The sequence below is a fragment of the Rhinopithecus bieti genome, unplaced genomic scaffold (genome assembly GCF_001698545.2).
Source record: "Rhinopithecus bieti isolate Rb0 unplaced genomic scaffold, ASM169854v2 scaffold_34281, whole genome shotgun sequence".
In the NCBI taxonomy this organism is placed as follows: domain Eukaryota; kingdom Metazoa; phylum Chordata; class Mammalia; order Primates; family Cercopithecidae; genus Rhinopithecus; species Rhinopithecus bieti.
In genome coordinates, this window is record NW_016814762.1 from 336,014 (window position 1) to 360,242 (window position 24,229).

General features: G+C 50.8%; 1 protein-coding gene across 4 annotated transcripts in view; it reads left to right on the forward strand.

Annotated features, from left to right (window-relative positions):
• The window catches only part of SMPD3 (sphingomyelin phosphodiesterase 3), a 93,670-nt gene that overhangs the window by 52,038 nt on the left and 17,403 nt on the right, over positions 1 to 24,229 (forward strand). The window contains exons 1-2 of one of the 4 annotated variants that reach the window (XM_017852217.1): positions 10,722 to 10,739; positions 13,088 to 13,149. The gene's annotated coding sequence lies outside the window, so the exon portion shown is untranslated. Of the gene's footprint in view, positions 1 to 10,721; positions 10,740 to 12,918; positions 12,974 to 13,087; positions 13,150 to 17,962; positions 18,072 to 24,229 lie in introns of those variants that run through there. The other 3 variants (XM_017852216.1, XM_017852215.1, XM_017852218.1) reach the window with 3 other exon arrangements.

Here is a 24,229-nt window from a genome sequence, read left to right on the forward strand (position 1 = left end):
TTTACATCCAAGGCCTGTGGGACCAGGGGCTGACATTCATAAATGAAGGATAGTGGTGAGTGGACATGCTATGGGGCACCAGACCATGGGGCAGTGGGGTAAGATTCTCACCTCCTGACCTTCACCTTGAACCCAGAACAGGAGCCAGGTAATCGGAGAAGCCAGAAGTCCCCATGTGAGGAAAATGGGGCCTCACTGCACAGCCTAGCCAGTCCTGATTTTGAATCCTGAAGTGACCTCCCCTCAAGCCCACCCAGAGGGACATTTTCTGGCTTCAGCATTTGAATGAGAGTCTGAGAACCCAGAGGTGTAGGCGGAGGCTGGGCGGGCCTGAGGAGGCCGGGAGGATTTGCTCTCTTTGTTCAGAGCCAATAACTACAGGCTCAGTGTTTTTAAAAGTTTGAATCAACAGAGGGACTGTTTATCACTATTTTAAATAAGAAATGTAATTAGAGGTTAGTGAGCTCCCAGAGCTCCTGGCCACGATGTCAAAGGCTTCCTTGACCCAGAGTGGGGAGCAGAATGAAAAGTGGCCACAGATACTCTCTGCTTCGGTGTGCTCTGCCACAAATCCCACCTGATGGGTGCTCCCACCAAGGCCCATAAGAGATTCTGTGGCTAATGAAATGGCATTTCACGTAGGTCCACGTTTTTCTCATTCCTAGGTGGCTTTTCTTTCTAAACTTGGGAATATGGAGATTCTATTTTAAGAGCATGAATTACTGTCCAATTTTAATGTAACTAATGCAAACCAAAAACCAACTTTGAACTGAGGAAAGGAAACAAAAGCAATTTATGGGATAATTTTGTGTTCATATCCCTCAAGATTACTTGAGAACATTTCTCTGATGCATTTATTTCTGGTCAAGAAAAGTGAATAGCCAGCTTTTTGGTGGTTTCTGGAGAACAAGGTGAAGGTTGGCCACATCAGCCTGGAAGACTCCAGCTCGGCCACCTCAGGCCAGGATCCTCCTCGGGGCTCAAAGAGGTAGTGTCAGGAAGGTAAAAATAGCGCGAGGGATTCGGCACCAGCTTTCTGACACATGGTTTTCTCATCCCAGGGACTGCCACGTAGGGCCCTCCTTTTCCAGCTATTCTAAGTGAAAAGAAAAGTAAGATTATTTGAGAACTAAATAAAACAGTGCTATATTTTAACCACCTTTTCTGTGATCTTCCTCTTTTCCCAAGTGCTCTTTTGGCTCTTCTTTCCTCACCAAGCCAAAAATGGGATGAGCCCCAAGCTTCTGTCCTTGACCCCCTTTTTCCCTCCGCCTGTTCTCCCTGAGAACATCCACAGCTGCAGCTCCAGCAGGGGCCCAGGTGGTCACAGCCCTAGCACGTTCCGGACGCCCACTCACCTCTTGGACTCTCTTCCTCCCTGATGAAGCCCCAACATCCCAGAACCAGATTCTGCATCTCCCTCTGGAAGGCTGCCTTTGGGGCATATTCCTCCCTGTGGTTGTCATCCCCTGGCCTTGCCTGTCTGCAGGAGGCCAGGACTGTTTGACATGTGACCCAGGTCCCAGACCCTCTAGAGGCCACCTCTGGGGTGGTGCCAGGAGCAACGGGGGCTCACTGTAGGAGGCTCTAAGATGAAGCACTGCCACCAGGGGAGGGGGGAAGGCTTCCTGAAGAGACCCCCCCCCGCAAAAGGCAAGAAGATGAGGAGGAGCCAACCAGACGAGGTGTGGAATTCCAGTCTGGGGAAAGGCCCTGCTGGAGAGAGACTGGGACCAAGGAGGAAAGAGGAGAGCTCTGAGGACAAGCTTGGCAAGAAGTGCGACAGGAGAGGAGGCAGGCATGGGGCATGGATTTTATCCTGGGGCCCATGAAAGAGTTCTCAGCTGGGAGGGTGCCCAGATATGTACCTAGAAAGATCACTCTGGCTTCTGTATGGAGAGCATAAGGCTGAAGGACACCAGGGAGAGACAATGGGCTTGACCGGGTGTTCCCCATCATCCCTCAGCCCCACAGCAGAACTCTACCTGGTTCCTGCTGGGTTTATACCTCCCAATCCCCACCAACTCTCTGACCATTCAGATGTCCAGGACAACAGTTGATGGATGAATTCACACTCAAGTGTTAAGAACAAATCATGGCAGCATCCACCTTGAATCCCTCTGGGACAGAGGAGGAGGCAGGTAAGAGGGGAAGGCGGTGGCTAGCAAGACTTCCCAACCCCTGGGGTGTTCCTCCCTTACCTATGGGTGCTCCAATGTATTCGAGAGCCCCATCGGTCAAAATGCTAACCAGGATGGAGCCATAGATAAGTCTTGCTCACAGAATCTGTGCCACCCTCTAGCTGTGTGACTGAGCAAGTCACTTATGCCCCTCCGAGCCTATTTTCATCTCTGAGTACGGGATCAATAATACCTACCCTCCTCAGGCTGCTTAGGGGATGAAACAAGACATTGTGCATGGAATGCTCTGAACACAGTGCCTGGCACACAGTGGGTGCCCCAAAACATTTTTGATATAATCATGTTGATGAAGATGATGATTCCAGTAAGCTATAGGCACTCACGACATACACGTGAGTTCACACAGTTTTTAGATTTCAAGTCTCCATGTTGCATTTTTGCTTTGTTTTCTTTTGTTTTACGAGAAAGTAGCCTCATTGAGGCACTAATTCAAACAATTGGGAGTAGTTCTCACAGCTCCTGCTGTGCCCCCTGGTGTGTACAAAGGGAATTGAACCTTCTGGTGATAGACGTGCCCGCCTGGCTAGAAATCACTTTATTGATTCCACCAAGGTTCCCAGAAGGCCTCTATCAGGGACTGGGCCCTGTGCTTGGAGCTGAGGGGGCTCTAGGCTGCCTGGAGTACAAAGCCCTGGGGTGTGAGACTGAGGGGAGGGGGTTGGAAGCTTTAATGCTAAGCCTTGGAGGAGCTGGACCACCAGGGTGTTCCAGACACAGGGTACAGCATGTGCAAAGGCATGGAGGCGTGAAAGAGCATGGTATGTTCCAGGAACAGTGAATGCTAGAGGTCGGGGCCATCAGACCAAATCAGTGGGAGAAAGGGAGGGGCACAAATGAGGCTGGGGAGGGTGGGGCCTGGTCACTGGGGGCCCTCAAGCCAGGCCAGGTAGGATTGATCCTGGGGATAGAGGGAGATCTGGAGATGCTCGACAAGGGCAGAATGAGCTCAGAGCTGCTGGTGGTAGGGATCACGGACTTCAGCCCGATTGGGAGGGAAGGGGCTCAATGCAGGCAAGACAGGAGGAGGCCCTGGTGGAGATGACAGCCAGGGAAAGGTTGGGAGCAGGGACCAGAAATGGACTCAGGAGCTAGGAGTAATTGGCCTTGACTCTGGACAGGACACTTGGGGCTAAGGGAGGGGCCAAGGACAGAGTAGACAACTAGGGGCTGCACCCACTGAGGCTGAAAGGGCAGGGCTGGGCTGCCCAGGCCAGGCACGCTGAGCTGAGGCACCCATTGGACAGGACTCTGCTCCCTGCCTTCCCTCAACCACTTTCAGTCTGTTTGTCTCTCTTCTTTAACTGCCACAATAGGAAACCAAGGTCTTTTTCATTGTTTGATATATTCCTCATTTTTAATTTAAAAAAAAAGAGTAAGTGAAATGTTTTCTATTTCCTTCTCAACAGAAAAGCAATATTACCTATATACATAGTCTCTCATGTATAGGAATGTCTAGATTTTACTTTTCCTTTGATGTATTTTTTTAAGACAGTTTAGGCACCGGGATGAAATTTAGAGCTGTCTGTCACCTTGGTGCTCAGCTAGCTGCCACTCAGGGTCACCCCCTAAGTGGGCCCAGACTAGGGCAGCCACAGGCCTGAGCTCACCTGCCCCATCTCAGGCTCATTGCTCAATGACTTGAGGTAAACTGGGACATGACGGCTATGGGACTCACCTATGGGACTGAGATCTTCCCTCAAAGCCAGAGGGCACACTTTAAACCCTGGAGATGATGACAGTTTGATAAAGTTTTAAAAACTATTTAACTTTGCAAGACAAACAGCTAATAAAATAGAATCTTTTTTGGTAACCACCCATACACCAATCAATCTGTCACTTGAAAAACTAGTTCCCAAGAAGTGTGAAATGAGGCCACTCTCGAGTTCTGTGGGAACAGAGAGCCCCTGAAAAGCCTTCCTCTCGACCAGATTACAGTTGCCACCCAACACAGGGAAAATCTCTGATTCTGAGCGCAGGAAATACACAACTAATGAGTAGCTCAATCAATACTGAGTTTTGGAAGGTGAACCATGAGGTTGGGGTTCACTGTTACACTGTTTATGTGCCCCCAGCCCACATATGACCTATAATCCTGCCTCTTTTTATTTTTTCTTTTCTTTTCAATTCCGTCCCCCTTGGGAAAGATATATATATAAGCATTTCCCACCCAGGGGGGCTAGCCAAGGGAGTGATGCCATGGGGGCCTCTTCTGCACTGCAGCCATTCAAGCAAGAATTTAAAACAAAGTGTCATTCAACACCACCAACAAAATTCAATAGGATAAGCCTCAGTCATAAAACACATCTCTGTGCCTACCTGAGGCCACCATTGGACTGAGACTTCACCTCACTCACTCTTTCTGCATCTCTAGCTCTGCCTGACTGCCTCTTGTTTTTTCTGTTTTCCCTTAGCTCTAATTCCCTATTTAAACAAACAAACAAACAAAGTCTCATACTGTACATAGGATACAGTTTAAGTTATCTTAAATCTTTTGGGGAACAAGAGAAAATAAATGAATTAATTAATCATGAACCTGCCCAAAGCAGATGTGACTGAAGAATTCTGAATCCTGCTGTACTAAACTTAGAAGGAAAGCAGACAGTTACAAGTACTAAATGATGAGCAGCAGTGTCTGCATGCAGTAGGCACCCAATAAATGTCAATTAATTTGTTTTTTAAATGATGGAATCTAAGGAACAAGGAAGATGAACTGGATTATGACTACTTTGAAAGAAATAAATGACAACAACAACAACAAAATACTAACAGAAACAGATCAGAAAAAACAATAGCCTTAATTCCATGGTGAAAATGATAAAAGAATTGGAAAACACCTGGAAGTAGTAATTGGCATTAACAGAAACAAATAGAACAAAGAAATTACTGATGTTGAGGATAAGGTAAGACATGAAACCTAAAATGTAGACAAAGAAAACAGAGGACCAAGTAACTGATTTGGAAAATGGAAAAATTGTATCACAGCCCTAAAGTAGTCCTAGAAGAGAGAGATGAATGGATGAGGAACACATAAAGGAGACATCAGGAAAGAAATAATATAAGAAAAGTTTCCAGAAATGAAAAAACAGCTCAGCCTAGAACTAAAGAAAACACACTGTGCCTTTCAAGTTCAACTCTGAGGGAAAGAAATAAGCATTTGCTAGTTTAAATTTTGAATTATAAATTATCCAATAAGCTGAAGTGAAGGGAGATATGTTCTTCTGATATTGTGTAAGAATGACAGGAGAACTGACATCACAAATATTGAAGACAAAATGAGTCTCAAAAAATTGTGCAATTCTAACCGCACAAGTAGATTCTAACCGCATCAGTTATGCTCCTAAACAAGACTTGTTCTCTACAAGTAGGGGAAAACAAAGTCATGTAAAAATTGGGGAAAGTTGTGCACAACTGTGCTTTTTTAAAGCAAAGGAGAATATCTGATTTTTACAAAAATATAAAAGACAAAAGCTATCTTACATAACAAGAAATTAGAATTAGAATGGACCAATTGAAGAAGAAAGAAAGCGTAAGTGATCTGACAAAATGTAGTCACTCCCAAGAGTCCACCTACACGCGAATAATTCTCAAACCTGCTCCAATCCGGACCTCAACTCTGAGTTCTGGGTCTGAATATTCCACTTCTGTCTGGATATGTCTATGCAAATGTCATTCAACACTACAAACCCTGCCTTCGCCCATTCACCCACCTCCACTGCCAGCAAACAACTTCACCAGCCATACAGTTACCTGAACCAGGAGACCTCAGAATAAATTCCTAGTTCATTTTCTTTTTCTTTTCTTTTTTTTTTTTTTTTGTTTATTTGAGACACAGTCTCACGCTCCATCGCCCAGGCTGGAGTGCAGTGGTACCATCTCAGCTCACTGCAACCTTGACCTCCTGGGTTCAAGCAATTCCCCTGGCTTTGCCTCCTGAGTAGCTGGGACTACAGGGTCATACCACCACACCCAGCTAATTTCTGTATTTTTACTAGAGATGGGGTTTTACCATGTTGGCCACGCTGGTCTTGAACTCCTGACCTCAAGTGATCTGCCTGCCTCGGCCTCCCAAAGTTCTGGGATTACAAGTATGAGCCACCATGCCCAGCCTCCTGGTCCATTTTCATGTTACCCAGGTACCCCTCCGTCCCCATCCATTTGTATAAGTCTGCTTGGGCTACCATAACAAAATACCACAGACTGGGTGGGTTAAACAACTGAAATTTAGTTTCTTACAGGTTAGAGGCTAGAAATCTGAGTTCAATGTTCTGGTTGATTCAGTTTCTAGTAAGGGCTCTCTTCTGGGCTTGTAGACAGCCGCCTTCTCACTAAGTCCACATATGGCTTTTCCTTGGTTCGTGTGAGCACTTTGGCATCTCTCTCTTTTTTTTTTGTTTTTTTTCCAGACAGCATCTCATTCTGTCACACAATCTGAGCTCACTGCAACCTCCGCCTCCCGTGTTCAAGCATGCATCAGCCTCCCAAGTAACTGGGACTACAGGCGCATACCACCATACCCAGCTAATTTTTGTCTTTTTAGTAGAGACAGGGTTTCGTATGTTGGCCAGGCTGGTCTCTAACTCTTGGCCTCAAGTGATCCTCCTACTTTGGCCTCCCAAAGTGCTAGGATTACAGGTGTGAGCCACCGCACCTGGCCTGGCATCTCTTCTTATAAGAACACTAATCTTATCAGATCAGGGGCCCATCCTTATGACCACTTTCAAACTTAATTACAAATACTCCTCAACTTATCATGGGGTTACATCCCTATACACCCATCTTTTGTTGAAAATACAGTTCCTTGAAAATGCATTTAATACACCTAAACTAGAAAACATAGCTTAACCTAGCCTATATTAAACATGTTCAAAACACTCACATTAGCTTACGGTTGGGCAAAATCATCCAACAAAGTCTATTTTATAATAATAACTAACATTTTATAATAAAAAATTAAAATAATAAAAAGAAAAGGTCAAAATTCAAAGTACAATTTCTATGGAATGTCTCTTACTTTTGCACCATTGAAAAGTTGAAATATCTTGGCCAGGCACAGTGGCTTATGTTTGTAATCCCAGCACTCTGGAAGGCCAAGGTGGGCAGATCACCTGAGGTCAGAAGTTTGAGTCCAGCCTGGACCACATGGTGAAACCCTGTCTCTACTAAAAATACAAAAACTAACTGGATGTGGTGGTGGGCACCTGTAATCCCAGCTACTTGGGAGGCTAAGGCACGAGAATCGCTTGAATCCGGGAGGTGGAGGTTGCAGTGAGCCAGGATGGCACCACTGCACTCCAGTATGGGTAACAGAGTGAGACTCTGTCTCATAAAAGAAAAAAAGAAAAGTTGAAAATTCTTTTTTTTTTTTTTTTTTTTTTTTTTGAGACGGGAGTCTTGCTCTGTCAGCCACAGGCTGGAGTGGGCAGTGGCAGGATCTCAGCTCCACTGCAAGCTCCCGCCCCCTCGGGTTTAGCGCCATTCTCACCTGCCTCCAGCCTCCCAAAAGCCCCTGGGACTAACAGGCGCCCCGCCACCTTCACCCAGCTAGTTTTTTGTAAAAATTTTTTAGTAGAGACCGGGTTCACCATATTAGGCGAGGATGGTCTCAATCTCCTGACTTGTGATCCCGCCCGTCTCGGCCCTCGCCAAAGTGCTAGGATTACAGGCTGAGCCACGCGGCGCCTGGCCAGAAAAGTTGAAAATTTCTTAAGTCACACCATCTTAAGTCAGAGACCATCTATACTTCCTTAAAGCCTCCATCTGCAAATGCAGCCATGCAGTGGGTTTAGGGCTTCAACATATAAATTTGTTGGGGACACAAACATTCAGTCCATAACACCATTCTATCCTCTTAGATGTCCCCCAGATATGTGACCCTTCTCTCTTCCCACTGCCTTGGCCCTTCCATCTCCCTGCTTTGCCTACTGCACTGGCCTTCCTGCTTGTCTCCCCTCCTGCCTGCCCCATGCTCCCTGTAGAATTATCTTTCCAAATGGATAACTGATCACTGAATGCTTACAAAGAGTTGTCACCAGTATCATCTCATCTAATTCTCCCAACAGCCTTGCAAAGTAGTAGAAACCCAAGGCTCATAGAGACTAAGTGAAGGCCCAGTGTTGCCCAGGGCCAGGTTTGAACCTAGGTGGGTCTCTGAAGTGCGCAGTCTTTCCAAGTGTGTCTCTCACCTTTGTAATCCAAACTTCTGAAAGGGTGTCATGTCCACAATATACATAACAATTAATGACTGGCAGATGAATGGGCTTCATATGTAATCATAACTTCAACTTCATCTTCTTCAGTATTTATAGGCAAGCTGATCTCCCTACTGAGTCCAACTAACAGAGATCCAGGTCCTCTGTTTTGCTGCTTCTTTAGGGGAAATGAGGAGTTAACATTTTGTTAATCAAAATGAAAATGTGTACTCTTCCTGTTAAAGACAGCTCCCTCATGTGACTTCAATTATTTACTAGCAGATTTATTTGCACTGTTAAGGGCAGAACTTTTTCAAGCATAAAATGACAAACTACTGCTTTGTCTTAATTCCCCATTAGCTTATGTCCTAATCTTTGTTCACTGAGGTGGGGGCACTGTCCCACTCACTGGAAGATCAAGTTGAACAAACAGGTGAGACACTTACCACCCTAGAGTGTTACTCAGAGACCTAGGAGGTTTGAAGGGCAGCTCCTCTCACCAACCATCCCTAGCAGCTACTCTGGGATACTTCTGCACCTCTCCCCCAGGGTCTCACCCAAATGCAGACAGGATGCCTGACCATGCCTGTTCACCCATGCCACCCCCCTTGCCTTGGTGTTGGCATCAGAGGTGTTTGAACCAGGACAACTCCATCTTGAATAGGTGCTGGGTAAAATGAGGCTGAGACGTACTGGGCTGCATTCCCAGAAGGTTAGGAATTCTTATTCTTTGTTTATTTTGAGATAGGGTCTCACTTTGTCACCCAGGCTGGAGTGCACTGGCGCCATCACAGCTCACTGCAGCCTCGAACTCCTGGGCTCCAGCGATCTTCCCACTTCAGCAATGCAAGTAGCTGTGACTATGGGCACTCACCACCACACCCAGCTAGTTTTTGTATATTTTTTAGAAACAGAGTTGCACCGTGTTGCCCGGGCTGGTCTCAAACTCCTGAGCTCAAGAGATCTGCCTGCCTAAGCCTCCAAAGTGCTGTGATTACAGGCGTCAGCCACCACATCCAGCCTAGGTTAGGCATTCTTAGTCACAGGATGAGATAGGAGGTCAGCACAAGATACAGGTCACAAAGACTCTGCTGATAAAACAGGATGCAGTAAAGAAGCCAGCCAAAACCTGCCAAAGCAAGATTGTGACCAAAACCACCTCTGGTTGTCCTCACTGCTCATTATATGCTAATTATAATGCATTAGCATGGCAAAAGAGACTCCCACCAGCGCCATGACAGTTTACAAATGCCAGGGCAATGTTCCAGAAGTCATACTTGGTTTTATATGGTCTAAAAAGGAGAGGAACCCTCAGTTTCAGGAACTGCCCACCCCTTTCCTGGAAAACTCATAAATAATCCACCCCTCGTTTAACACACTATCAAGAAATAACCATAAAAATAGCCAGCCAGCACCCTCAGGGCTGCTCTATGAAGTAGCCATTCTTTTGTTTCTTCTCTAATGAATTTGCTTTCACTTTACTGTGTGGACTCACCCTGAACTCTTTCCTGTGCGAGGTCCCAGAGCCCTTTCTTGAGGTCTGGATCAGGACCCTCTTCCCGTAACACTGGGGGCTTAAAGGTAACCCCTTCACTAGGGTTCAGTCAAGATTTTTCCCCAAAGTGAGCAGCTGCTCTTCTCCCTCACTCACCCCAAACTTCAACTGTAGCATGAGGCTGGGAGGCCCCAGGTCTGCATGAGGTCTGACACTGACAGTCAGATGGAAGGCTGTGTGACTTTGGGTGCATTACTAAACCTCTAGGCTCCAGCCTCATTGAAGGTACCTGGCCCTAGTATCACCATGTGAGTAAATAAATCAACCTCCTAGGTGCCAGGCCCTTTGCAAACATTATTTCTGGACCTGTGAAGTCAGTGTTATCCTCATTTTAAGAAGGCAGAAACTGAGGCTTGGAGAGAGGCCCTGGGGAACAGGTCCATCCATCTCCACAGCTGGTTCTGCTACAAAGGAGAGGTGGAAGTATCCAGGAACCCGACCAAACTCAGTGCATCTAGGGATGTATCCCTTGGAGCTGCACATCCATCAGGGGTCACCCCAGGTGCTGGTCTGCGGTCTTGGGGCCTGTGGGCTTGAGGCCTCCTGGTGGACGGGCAGGCAGGCAGGCGCGTGCTTGGGACCACTGCTGGCTCCAGACACTGCCTTGCTGTGCTAGGTAAACAGCCCACTTTCCACACCCACCCCCTAGGCCCTCCCTGCTCTGCTCCCACTGCCTATTTAAATCAGAGGCCTGACTCGGCCCAGGCACAAGCCAGCTGTCAGAGCCAGGAGAGCAGCACTGCAGGCCCTGCTTAGCCGGGATGAAAGGTTCTTCTGTTTCACCATTTCCTACCGGTGCGTTTTGAATGATGATGCTGAGCAGGTTTGGAGCAGGAGCTGATTCTGCTTGCCTGGGAGTATACTGAGATGGGTAGTTGGCTGAGGGAGGCTCTGATTGAATTTTTCCCATTTCTAATCCCTACCTTGATGTGATCTTATTTTCAAAGAGGGAAAAGTCTGTGGTTCGTGAAAGGATAGGGGAGAGCATATTTCAAAACAAGGCTTGGCTCAGAATATCAATGATCTGACATGTTTCTCTTTTCTTTGAGAAAAGAGAAGGGCCTATAATTTCAAGGTTGTCGAGACTCCATTTCCCCTCAGGAACCCCTCCCTAAATAGTCAGTTCTTGTTATTTAATTCTATTTTGAAAAAAAACATGCAGGGATTTTTCAGAAGAGTTGGTAGGGCATGGGAGGGGGGTGGAGAGTGGGGAGGGACTGTGCAGCTGTGCAGCTGGTGGGGGACAGTTTGGGAAATGTCGGAGGCCAAAGATCCTGCTTGACAAACTTCTCACTCAGGGATGAGAGGTAAGCTCCTCCCCACTTAGAGAGAGGGCAGTGGGGGCTGGGAGTCACACGGGCCCAAATGGCTCAGGAGTGGCCTGCCTCCTTTATGTCTAATGCCAGATGCTTGCAAGCCTGTGACCTGGGTCAGGTCAGTCCAGCAAAAGGGTGAAGGACAGAGGTGCATGCAGGTTGTCAGCCAACTGTGGGTGACGAGGCAGGAGTCCCAGGGACAGAAGACAGACTGGGACAGCAGGTCAGCCTCCGCTTCCCGGCAGGCTGGACTCCCCAGGCTATGGGTGGGGAGGGATCCTGCCAGGTACTTGGCTCTGAAGGCAAAAGCCAGGGTGTCCACACGAACATAAGATCTCCTGGGGAAGCCAGGTCACCACATGCAGAGCATAGACCTGGGGGGCTCTGGCTTCCTTCTTCCCACTCTGATCTGGCAGCATCAAGTGCTGGTGCTCATTTGGTTCTGGCCATGGCCATCCAAGATCTTGTAGTGGCCCCTAATGTTACAGAGGAGGGAGCCTCTGGGGCTTAGAGGTTAAATGACTTGCCCAAGACCAATGGCCTAGACCAGAACCGGGTCTCATTGGAGCCGAAGGCTTTTCTGCGCAAATTCCTAGTCAGAAGGGAGCCAACTGTTTGCCATGGAGGAGACGCTCCTGCCAGCACTACTGCAACATCTTCGGCTAGGGGACAGAGAATGGACGGGGCCTCGGCTTTCAGATTCTTCTGAAACACTCAGTTTGGGTGATTTGCAAAATAAGTGTACATAAAGGATGGGGTGTGAAGAGTAATGGGTCACCCTACTCTGGATGGAGGGGTGGTAAGAGGGCTTTGGGCCGGGCCATGGGACTGGCTTAAGAAGGTGGAGCGCACAAGGACAGCCCTGGCTGCACTAGGCGTTGGGCCGGGGGTGCTGAACTTGAAAGTAGAGACTGGGCCTGAGAAGCGGCAGGCCCTGGAGCCAAGGATTCCGCAGGTTAGTAGGAATGAGGCCTGGAACTGGGCCAGCGGGCCAGGGATCAGGGGCGGGACTAGCGGGCAAGGGCGGGGACTACGAACTGGGACTGGGGCCCAAGTGTGGAGGGCAGCGTCCCCAGAGCATAGTGCCAGGATCCCTCACCTCAGTCAGCAAGGGGTGCAGGGAGCCAGTGACATCATGTCCAAAGCCCTAGGGTCACATGAGTTCCCTCCTAGCTGTCCCCTTCAAAGACCCCTCTGGGTTCACCAAGTGTCCCCCTGAGCCTCCCTTCCACTGATCTGCTCCTCCTTATCTGCCACCAAATCCCTCTGGTTCCTCTCCGTTTTGCTCTTCCTCCCCTAATCCACCCCATCCCAGTGGCCACTGTCCCTCTTCCCTGACCTGGGTTCAGCTGTCCCCTACCCTCAGTATCTTAGGGAAGCAGAGATTGCACAAAGTTCCCAAAACTCTGATTGTTCTGGTTCTCCTATCAGATTAAACCTGGGCCCTGCGGCTGGAGCTTTTGAATTCACCTCTTCCCCACCCTCCACCTTCACCTCTGCAACCCCTGGGCCTGGCCTGGGTCCCGGTGTCCACGTGGAGGGCTCATCCATCCCACCCTCAGAGTCCTCTCCTCTTGGCAACCGTCCTCCCTGAAAATCCGTCACACAAACCTCAGGCCCCACCCACTGGGGCTGCACTTCGTCCACTGGAACTGCCGGGCACACACCCGCGCCCTGGCGACGTGGAGGGTGTGGCAGTGCCTCTGGCCGCAGGTGGGGCCCCTTGGTCTTTGTACCTGGCTCACCTGTTCTGGGCTGCTTGGTGGCTGTTAGGGGAGCTCTGGAGATTGTTCCGGGCACCCCTGTGAACTGCTCATCTCCTTTCAGGTCTGCGGTGACAGCTCTTCTTCAGAGAGAAGGACAACGAGGTCCCAGTGGCCCCTCCTCAGGTAAAACCAAGGCTTCTGGAACCAGAGGGGTGGGGTGGGGGTGGGCAAGGGAGGGCTCCAAGCCTTTCCTCATGGGCTATTTGTTAGTGTTTTTATAAAGAGATGCTGTGTGAGATTAAGAAAAGGCTCTCCTGCTTTTTAAAATGTTTGAAAACCACCACTCTGGGGTAAGCGATTTGGAGCTGACCGTCTGGGTCCCACCCGAACCTGACTCAAGTGGAGTGCACCCAATCGATGGAGAAAATACTAACTCCTTCAATATATGGGAAAAGGATTTGAAGCAGCACTTCATAAAAGGAATACAAATTAAGCATCCTGAAAAATGTAACCAGATATCACTGCCCACTAAACTATCAAAACCTTTTTTTTTTTTTTTTTTTTTGAGACCTGTCTCACTCTCTCTGGGGCTGGAGTGCAGTGGTGCGATCTCAGCTCACTGCAGCCTCTACTTCCTGGGCTCAAGTGTTCCTCTCACCTTAGCCTCCTGATTAGCTGGAATTACAAGTACATGCCACCACACCTGGCTAATTTTTGTGTTTTTTGCAGAGACTGGGTTTCGCCATGTTGCCTTAGCTGGTCTCCAACTCCTGGGCTCAAGCAATCTGCCCACCTTGGCCTCCCAATGTGCTAGGATTACAGGCATGAGCCACTGTGCCCGGCCAAAATCACATTTTTTAATGTTAAAACCCAGAGTTGGTAAGGATATTGTGAAACACATATTCTCAAACAATCAGCAAATTGACAGAATCTTGGTAGAAAGCAGTTTGGCAATATGTATCAGAAGCTTTAAAATTTACTGAGTAATTCTACTCTTGAATCCATCCCAAAGAAGTAATTCAGACTACTGGACCATTCTCAGGAATAAAAGCAGAAACTAGTGACCCCTGACAGTCAGGAACCTCAGACTAGGAGTCAAAACAAGACCACTGTAAGAACCCACGCTTTCCCAAATATTGACAAATTAAGTGTTTTCAGGGTTGCCAGGGTGGTCACCAGGCTGAGGGCAGGGAGATTTGGGGATCCAAGGTGGTGGTGACTGGATGGAAGAAAAAAAAGCGGAAATAGATGAGACCAGCAGCTCGCAGGGAGGGAGGAAGATCATTGGAGTTTTCACCAATGGCTCAATGGGGGTGGGTGACAAATGTAACCTTCAGGGGACTGAAAAAAGAGGCAAAGGTCTTGTTTTGTGGGAATTGAGGGGGAAGGACAAAGACAGTGTAGGGAATGTTACTCTTCCCCCAGAACTTGTCCTGGAAGTAAGGGTGGTGCTTGATGCTGCTCATTTACATATTTCTGGGTATGTTTGCATATCTCTTATATTCAGCCTTGGCAAGAAAAGTAGGGAGAAAAAGGAAATTGGAGTCAGGTGACTTGGCTGCACCTCTCAGGGACTGCCATTTACCTCTCTGAGTCTCCATTTCCTTATCTGTAAGTGGGGCCAGCTGTACCCATTTGGGGTCGTTGTGCAGTGTAGCTGAACCCCCAGTGTGAAAAACATATTCTCTGAGGTGTGTGCTGGGCAACGCCTTCTCCGATGTCCCCAAGAGGCAGCTCCGTTACTCCTGCCTTTCTGATGCTCATGTCTAATCTCCCTCTTGTCTTTTTGCCATGGACTGGTTCATAGCTGCGTCTCTTTCCCGCTACAGCAGGGAAAGAGAAAGGAAGGGAGGGAGGGAATGAGTTTGAGGTCCCAAGCAGGCCCCAGGTGGCCTCAGATGAGCCCATACTGGCTGCAGCTCCAGGTCAGCAGGGGGCAGGGCTGCCACTTGTTCTCAGTTGGCAGGGGTTCCTATTATCTGCCTACTCTACACACAGCTAGGGTCAGGTGGTGGAATAAAATACTGAGTGCTTGCGGGGGGAGTAGGGGGCACAAGCTTTGTTCTCCTCATCTGGCCTCAGAGTTAGAAAACAGAACCCTCATTTGCTGGGACTGGAAGTTGGGATGGGTGGGCAAGCACCTCACCCTCCAACCCCAGGGCTCCACACGGGCAGGGTCCCTGGTCCTGTAGAGACAACCCACAGAGCCACACACACAAGGCCGTCCCTCCTTCTGCTTTGAAGGATGGAATTTGCTGACATAGCTTGAGCCTCCTGTCTCTCAGTTCTGTTTCTAGCTTGATAGATCTGAAGGTGTCAGATCTATCAGGGGCTGGTTACCTACCTTTCTAGTATGCAGACTGCAAGCTTGAGCAATACATTCTCAGAAACACTCAGCTATCAAGACAGAAAGGGCCTGTTTGACCTCAGCCTAAGGTCCTCTAGTCATCCCAGGGGCCATGGAATGGCTGGCTGAGTTTTGACAAAGGGATCATCTCTGTGAATCTTGAACCCTGAGCTCCTCTGCTGAGTCCACATTCCTTCACACAGATGACAGCTGTCAGGGAACAGCCCCAACAGAAGTGTGGAGGCCTGGAAGGGCAGAGTTGGGGACTGCTCGCGTCAGGGCCCCTGGAGCTCCAGGAGCAAGAGGAGACAGAGCAATCAGGCCGCCTGCCCTTCCCTGCCTCGGTACCTGGGGAACCTCCTGGAGTCAGCAGGCACTACTGAATGGCCATAAGGAAGCAGTGTGGTATGATGTGTAGTTTAGAAAGACCCCACCAGCTGCCGGGTAGGCCAGACGAGGGAGATCAGGTGGAATCTGTTGCAGTGTCTAGGTTGAAGAGGGCGAGGCCTGACCTGGGATATGGCTGTGGGAATGGATCCAGGGGACTAGAGGGCAGAGTTGTAAGCTGGGAAGAGGAGATAGGCTATGGAGGAGATCCAGGGCCCAGAACTACTTGGGAGACAGAACTGTATGTGGGGAAGTGGGGGGAGGAGGAGTAATATACTTCTAGAGGAAGATGTAGAGTTGTCAATCAAATACATGTGGTCAGAGATCAGGAGATACCTGGGCTGGCTGTCCCCTGGAAAGAGGTGACCCACAAGGGATCAGCCAAGAAGGGAGGGAAGAGGCAAGAGAAAGTCCAGCCCCTAAGGAGTGGGCAGGGGAGGGGCTCTGAGGGATCCTCCAAGGGCCCTGAGAGGGAGCAGTCCCATGGTGCGGGGACATATCCAGCCCTTCTGGAGTGCAGGATACAGATGCAGCCGGCATGCTCTGAGCAGAAGGGATGACTTGAGCCAGCTTGCTCTGCACGGTGTAGGTAGGATACTATCCGGACAGGCTAAGCATTTAAGTTAAACAAACCTGGCTGGGCACAGTGGCTCAAGCCTGTAATCCCAGCACTTTGGGAGGCTGAGGCAGGTGGATCACCTGAGGTCAGGAATTCGAGACCAGCCTAACCAACATGGTGAAACCTCATCTCTACTAAAAATACAAACAAACAAAAATTAGCTGACACATGCCTGTAATCGCAGATACTTGGGAGGCTGAGGCAGGAGAATCGCTTGAGCCCGGGAGGCAGAGGTTGCAGTGAGCAGAGATTGCACCATTGCACTCCAGCCTGGGCGACAGAGCAAGACTCCCTCTCCAAAACAAAAAACAAAACAAAAAAACAAAACCAAAACCAAAAAACCTAACTGGGGGCAAACTAAGTGAATGCAGGGGATCCTCCCCTCGGGCCCATGTTCCCCAGCTGCCCCTCCTGGAGGACGCCTCCTTGTCTGCAGTCAGTGATCTGGTAGTGATTACAGTCCTCAAAGGCATGGCCCCGGCAAGGCAGGATTCCCTAAGTGGCTCCACTTCCATGAATCCACCCTCAGTTCCCTGGCTGTCCCACCACCACACCTGTTTCTCCTTTGCGCGTGGCTTGCTCCACCCAATACCCACCACCTTCCTATCTCCACACCTTCCCTAGGGGACACCCCACCCTCAACTATATACATCTAATAGGCAAAGTCTCTGCTGCCAGAAACCCTAGGCCCTTTCCGTGCAATACCCTGAGCAGCCACTGTGCTGCACCTGACTCGCCCAGTGTTCCCAGCCTCCCTGCTTACCAGCTGCTGCCCAGCACTGCCCCTGCCAGCCCTGGGTACACTGTCAGCCAGTCAGACCTGGCAGTGTCTGGCCAAGCTGGGCCTCTGGGCTCTGACACTATCTGAGCCCACCTCAAAGGACCCCCAGTGCTGCCTCCTGCCCCTTCCCTGCAGGGCTCACTTGGCCCCTGTGACCAACCCATACCCTGACCCCTGGCAGAGGTTTCTGGTGGATTTACTTCTCCACGTCTATGGATTTACTGTGCTACCTGTGTCACCAAAGCAACCGCTTCTCTGAGCAGAAACAGTTTCCACTACAAATTAAAAGATTAAGACTCAGCTCACCTGATGCTTCGTGGTGCTAGAGGAACTTGGGTAGGTAGGAATGGACTTTTTTAGGCCACATTGAGGGGGTGTGGAGTGAGTGTTCTGCCTGGCCTGGATTCAGGACAAAGGAACATCATTATTGCTTCATTATCCTTGAGAGCAGGAAGAGTTGGATTGGATTGGAGGGTAGATCTGGCTGCATTCTTGGGAAACTGCGAGCTCTCCATAATGAGGCTTGTTTTCAGCATCAAGTAAATGGACTAATTACACAGCCAATCAGAAGCTGTCCTCTGTTGGTCAGGATGGGATGGGTCATGCGGTGGTTATAATCAAAGGTTTTCTTCTTGCCCACATTACATGTGGGTTAGCTAGGGCCCTGTTCCATGTCTCTTCACCCTGGACTGAGGCTGACAGAGCAGCCACCATCTCCAACACTGCAGGTCAATGTGGCAGAGGGAGAGAGCTCTGGAAGTTTCCACTTCTACTGTTTAAGTACTTAAGCGCAGCAATACCCGATATCACTTTCACTCACAGCTCATTGGTCAGAACTCATCACATGATCCCACCCAACCGCCAGGGGACCAGGAAGTGCAGTCCTACCTCTTGGCTGGACATCAGGTTCCAGGTGCTCCAGGGGCCAGAGAAAGTGAGGCAAGAGTCCCGTCCCCGGCTTGGAAGTACAGGTAAACTAAAGAGAAAAGAGCTGTGGTCTCCCCTTTCAGATGTACAGCAGCCCTTGGTTGGGCCTAAGCTGGGGCATCCTCTCTCAAAGGGGAGAGTGTTCTGGCTGGTTGTCTTGGAGCTAAGGGCTTTCATGGTGCCGTGTGCAGAGGGAGGGTCTTTCATGGTGCCATGTGTAGAGCAGTGGCCTGGGGTCAGAGGTCTCCAAAAGGGCTCAGGATGGGGCCTCAACCCTCAGCAGTGAGGCCTCGCCTCAGTTCGGAAAGCCCAGCCGCCTGGGAGGGTGAGTGAAATGCTAACACCTGATTTTATTTACTCATTCTCACTCACTTGCTTTTTAAGCTCGGCATAAATTTTCTTCTAGGACTCAGTTTGTTAAATGTTCTTTGCATAGAAAACTTTAGGCTGAATGTGAAATGATTCCGTTCCGAAGAATGTTAGCCCGTCTGTTCTGTTTTAGGAAGGTTTGTCGTCTTAATCTGTGTTCTCTGGTGCCTTGAAATGCCTACACATCGTGCAGTCGGCCAATCCGTTCCAGAAGGAAATGCTGTACTTGAAATGCAGCCGACACAGGGTCTACCTAAATCCTAGCATTTGTGTGGACTTGTGTTAAAAATTCTACTCCCACAGAAAGTATGCTGTCATCCCCTCTTAAGTATATTCCAAGCCTTGTTTGGCTCATGAACCATTAACATCAGCCTTTGTGTCAGGGAAGTAGGGACTTGACTGGGACAGAAACTTCAACAGCAGAACCTGAGAGAAGCAAGGCCCTCCTGGTCTCCTTCCTGTGAAGGGCAGAGGTGGCGCTGAGGGCAGAGGGCCTCCTGAGGATGGAGGTGGTGCTGGTCAGCCAGGAACAGGTGACGTGACCTGCTTTGGTATTCCAGAATCCTTTGCTTTGGCGACTTGCAAGGCCCAGCCCAGGCACAGGCCTCAGCACTCAGGCAGGCCCAGAGCACTTGAGGTTGGAGGCCTTGCCTGGCTAGATGCTCAGCTGTGGCCTGCAGCCTCCTGACTCAGGACTGCTCTAGTTCAGCCCTGGAGCTGCCCCAGTTGAAGGAGGTTCCCCATCTTCATCCTGAAGCAAGCCTTTGCCCCTGGCCTCCTCTCTGTCTTGGGCTCAGCCTCCATGAGGGCATAGGACTGGTGGGAGCCCCGCGGGCTTCTGCCCTTGCAAACGCTGGCAGATAAGTCTGGTCGCCAGGCAGGTTCGTGAGCAGAACACAGGAATGAGAGGAGGTGCTGGCTGGTGTGGCTCAGATGTGGGTCTAGGTGTCAGCCTCCATCCAGTCATCTCCTTGCTGGCACCCTTTGTGGTCACCAATAGATGACTTTGGAGTGGCAGGTGGTAGAGAGTGGGCAGTCATGTCTTCAAACTCAGCTGTCTCCCTAGGATGGGGTCCATGCCTTCAGGGCAACTGCCCATGTCACTGTGGCACAAGGTCCTGGACCCAGGGGTCCTGCTGTTTGAATCATCACGTTGGCTGTTGTGCCTCTAGGGCATGCACCGCTCACCTGGCTTGAGATTTGCTTTCCAATCATGCCCGAGTTGGCTTCATCTGGGCTTTCTGACTTCACCAGGGAAATGCCGAGGCTGGCTGATTGAAGGAGGGCCCCAGAGCTGCTCACAGCCTGTTCCTATTCTCAGAAATCACACAGTGCAGTAATACCTCCTGTGGGAAGTTTCCTTTTGAAAATTGTATGGCCCCTTTGCCTGCACCTGGCTTCTGCAGACGCCTGTGCCTCGGGCTTGCACAAGCAGCCCACAACAGATAGCTCTGATCACCTCCTGCGAGGAGATGGAGGCCCTGACGTCGTCCCCTGTACTGTCCTCGCCATGTACCTGGGAAAGCAGAGAACCCTCTTTGTAAGGCAAACCAGCCTCACGAGGAGGAGACTTTGAAGGCTCCGGCTGTATCTTCAGTCCTTTGCAGCAAGGGAATTAACAGTGTTAGCAAAATGATAAAAATAAGCATCCTAGAGATGAGGCAGGCACCACACTCGGTGCTGCATGTGCACCATCTGCAACTACCCTGAGGGATGGTTATTACCAAGGCTTAACATGTGAGGAAACTAAGGCACAGTCAGTTGAGCAGCCTGTCCAATATCCAGGAGGACGACCTGGCCCCTCATGTCCAACACCAGAGTTTGTGCTCCCAGTGTCTGCTCCGCTGTGGTGTCCCAAGGGATGCTGATAAGGCACAGGCCAGAGGCACCAGGTTCTGCAGGGCCTCCCAGGACTCAGGGGAGCCTCCACTTTGCCCAGTGGGACGTCAAGGGGGAGCCACAGGAGGTTTGCACAGGAGAGGAGCTGATAGAATCGCATTTTAGAAAGATCACAGAGCTGGCATATCTGAGACAGGATCCCTTCGGTGGGAAATGCCAGAAACCAACTCAAAGGGACTAGAGCAAAGAAAAGGGGAACTGCTAAATCATTCATTGGAAAGTCTGCGGGTTGTGCTGGCTTCGGGTGCAGGGAGATCAGAGCTCAATGATGTCTCTAGGACTTGGTCTCTTTCCTTCCAGCCCTAAGGTCTGTTTTCCTCTGAACTAGATTCCTTCTCAAAGAAGGTTCCAGAAGCTTCAGGTTCCTAGCCTTCCATCTCAGATAAAATGCAGGCCTCTTTCCTAAAGGGCCCAATAAGAGTTTCAGGGAGAGCTTAGGGTAGTCTAGCTGGGTTTTGTGACCTTCCAGGTCAGGAGGGCTGGTGCTGAGTGACCTGGCTGGCTCACTGCCCTCACTGTGGAGTGCAGCAGGGTGGGCTTTGGACTTGTGGTGGTGCCAAGACTTGGAGTTCCATCCAGTGACAGACGTTGGGGGTGGGGGCATGGGTGTGTGCACGTGCGTGGGGTGTGCAGGTCAGGGAGGACTTCAGGGAGAAGGAGGCAGGTGCTTTGGATCTAGATGGATGAACAGGCATTTACCTGGCACACCTGTGTCTGTAGGAGCCGCTGCCACAGCACACGTGTTCTTGCCGGACCACAGATCCCAATTCCGCCTGGGATGTGGCTTTCGGGAATTAGCGTGGATGTGTCCGACCTGCATCACTCAGAAAGGCATCCGCTTCTGTCTTTCTGTCCTCCCAGCCATGAGTTGACTTAAGTTTCAGCAGCTCAGAGCTCATGTTGCCATGCCAACTCCTCTGCAGCAGACATCCAGGCAGAAATGGCCTGGCCTGAGCTCAGTGCCGCAGGCGGATGCAGGCACCTTGGGTAATTGGATTGGAGCAATCCACGTGGCTTTTCCTGCGGAAACCAGGGGCTTGGCGCAGCTCCTGTTTAGACATGAGCTTGTGGACACAACAGGGACCCAGAGGAGGCCTGTCTGCTCTGGGACTCCCAGCCCTGCTGCCGGGAAGAGCGGTGTCAGCAAGCATACGAGCCAGAGGAAAGGGCAGTGGAGGGGAGACAGGCCTCACCCTAGCATGAAGGTGGGGCAACTCCCAAACCTCCTCAATTTTCCAGAAGCCCCCAGACTCAGAGATCCCTAGAAAATGATGTAGGCTTCCTCATAGAGGCCAGGGCTTGCCTTACCAGCAGAACTGGTCTGGTTTGTTCACTTTCCCACCACCAGAGAAATTCAAATTCAAAGCCAGGATCCACCTAGGACCCTTTGCACCACTGTGCAGGCAGAGCCTGTGTGCCATTACACCTGCAAGTCTGTTTGTCAGGGAGCTGGCGAACAGGATGGCTGTCTTGGTGCTGGTGGTATTTGACGTCCAGGAGCCACCATGGCTTGTCCAGATGGGACCAGCCTGGCCAGGCCTTATTCCTGGGATCACCCTTCGCTGGTGATGGCAGATCAGCTGCCCCCTGAGCCCTCAGGCCAGCATCTAAGGAGAGGGGCTCTGGCTCAGTACAGGCCTCTGAGCAGCCATAGTCTCCCACTGTTCATGCCGTGATGCCTCAGCTCACATGTCAGCAACAGGGGTCTCAGGGCTGCAGACTGACTGCAGATCATCAGTCACTCACAGGAGCAGCCACGGTGTGTGGCTGCCTGCTGTCAATGCCATGCACCCACCAGGAGTGGCTGTGGCCTCTTGGGTCCTGCCCAGGACTTGTTCACTTCTTCCCCTCACATATGGACTTGGGGTTGTCTGGGCTCCCAAACTCCCAGGGCAAGTTCCCCTCCTACTTGGGTCAACCTGCAAACCATGGAGTTCTGTGCTCCCTGCAGCCCAGTCCCCTTGTCACAGTCAGGCCCAGTCCAGTCCCCACTGCAGGGAACAGCAACAAGCTAGTGAAGTCCAGCAGCTCCAGCCTAAGCAGTGTGACTGATGTCTCTGAGGCTCCTGAAGGCGCTCTGGGACAGTTAGGGTCCTGAGAGTTCTGTGGGTGGGCTCCAGTGACCCCCAGAACCGTGCCCAGGACCACAGACTGGGGAGAGCAAACAGGGCACACAGGAGCCGACCTCAGGGGAGGAGTGGTTGGGAGGTCCTACCAGGAGGGGCACAGCAGGCAGGGAAGGAAGCAGGGCCTGGCCAGGTCACCAGCCTGGTCCCTTTCTGTCCTCATGATTGTCCTGGGAGGTGGGAAGTCCTGACTAGTGCAGGGTTGCACTCAGGTCACCCTGAGTCCCAAGCCCAAGCTAAGCAGTGGGCAGTGAGGCTGAGGGCCAGGGGCAGGTCTAAAGTATCCTTTTCTAGGTCAGGGCTGACTCCCAGGAGCCCGGCCTTGGGGTGCCGTGTGGCCTCCCACACTGACCCCAGGGCTCAGGAGTGACTATGGAGCCTGCCAGGACCCATGACGACCTGGAGGCATCGGGACTCCAACTCAGGCCTGTAGAGCATGGTGTCGGGGATGTCATTCTGGACAATCTCGGAAGCCACACAGCAGGATTCACAAAGGGGACAAACCCACAGATGACTGTGGACTTCAAAATAAGGAGCCCTGGGGGAACAATGCAGTCTGAGGTTAAGCTGCAAAAACTCAGCCCACAAGGCCTTTGGGGGTCCTGCCAGTCCCCTCAGAGGGGTCCACAGTGAACTCTGCTTGGCAAAGTTGCCAGTCCAGGGACATGGAAGCAGAGAGCGGGGGCACGGAGTCCCCCACCTGAAGACAGAACCTGCACTGGGTCCACTCTGTGGCCCAACTAGGCCAAAGGAGTGCAGGCAACAGGGAGGGGACAGGCACTGGTGCGGCTGAGCACCACCACACAGTGGGCTCGGGCCAGGGAGCACGTCCTGCCTTGGCCACCTCTCTGAGGACTCGGGGTTTCTCTGAAAAGTTACCAGCCTCTAACGTTTAACTCTAGTTCTCCTCTTTCATGGGAAAGTGTAGATCAGACTAATTAATGTGTTGTTGCTTATTTACCCTCCTTTCATTTCCCTGAGACAAGATAATTAACCACAGAGCCTTAGAAACCAGCTCCAGGGTGGCAATCCCTTTTGTGTCTCCTGCACCAGCAGCTTCTGTGCAGAGGCAGGGGCTGCACACAGGAGCAGGGCAGGGGGAAGCAGCTGGGAGGCTGCGAGGGGCTGTGGATGGGGGACCTGGAGTCACTAGAAGGGGCCTGGAAGGGCAGCAGGAAGGGCTGATGTGCTTGGGTCTGCCACTTCCTAGAGGAATGCTCTTGGGCCATTCCTGCCCACCAGCTGCCAGTCACCTCAAATCCCATCAATTCCTGAATAAGGACCAAAGGCATTCCTCTGGCCAGCCCAGGAGAAGCATAAAGATCAGGACTGGCCACTCACTACCATTGCTGGCAGGGCCGTGGGGAGCTTGCCCAGAGGGTTTCTGGGGTCACAGCAGGAGAAAGGGGGGCCCAGGGCAGCTGAGGAGAGAGTCTGTCTCTTCTACACACTCCATAGCCCCATCTCAGCCACTAGCAGATCCCAACCCTGATGGACCAGTGTCAGGGATGCACCACACGGGAGAGCAGGTTTGTGGAATTCCCTTAGGAACCCTTTGATGGAGTCTGCACCCTCCTCTGACCCATAAGGGAGCTCTGGCCACACTGTGGAATACCAGCCAGTTCTGCCAGGAGGGCAGCATGGTGCAGACAGGATAGACCTTCTCCTCCCAAATCCTTCTGCAAAAGTGTCCTCGGCTGGGTGCGGTAGCTCAAGCCTGTAATCCCAGCACTTTGGGAGGCTGAGATGGGCGGATCACGAGGTCAGGAGTTCGAGACCATCCTGGCTAACACGGTGAAACCCCATCT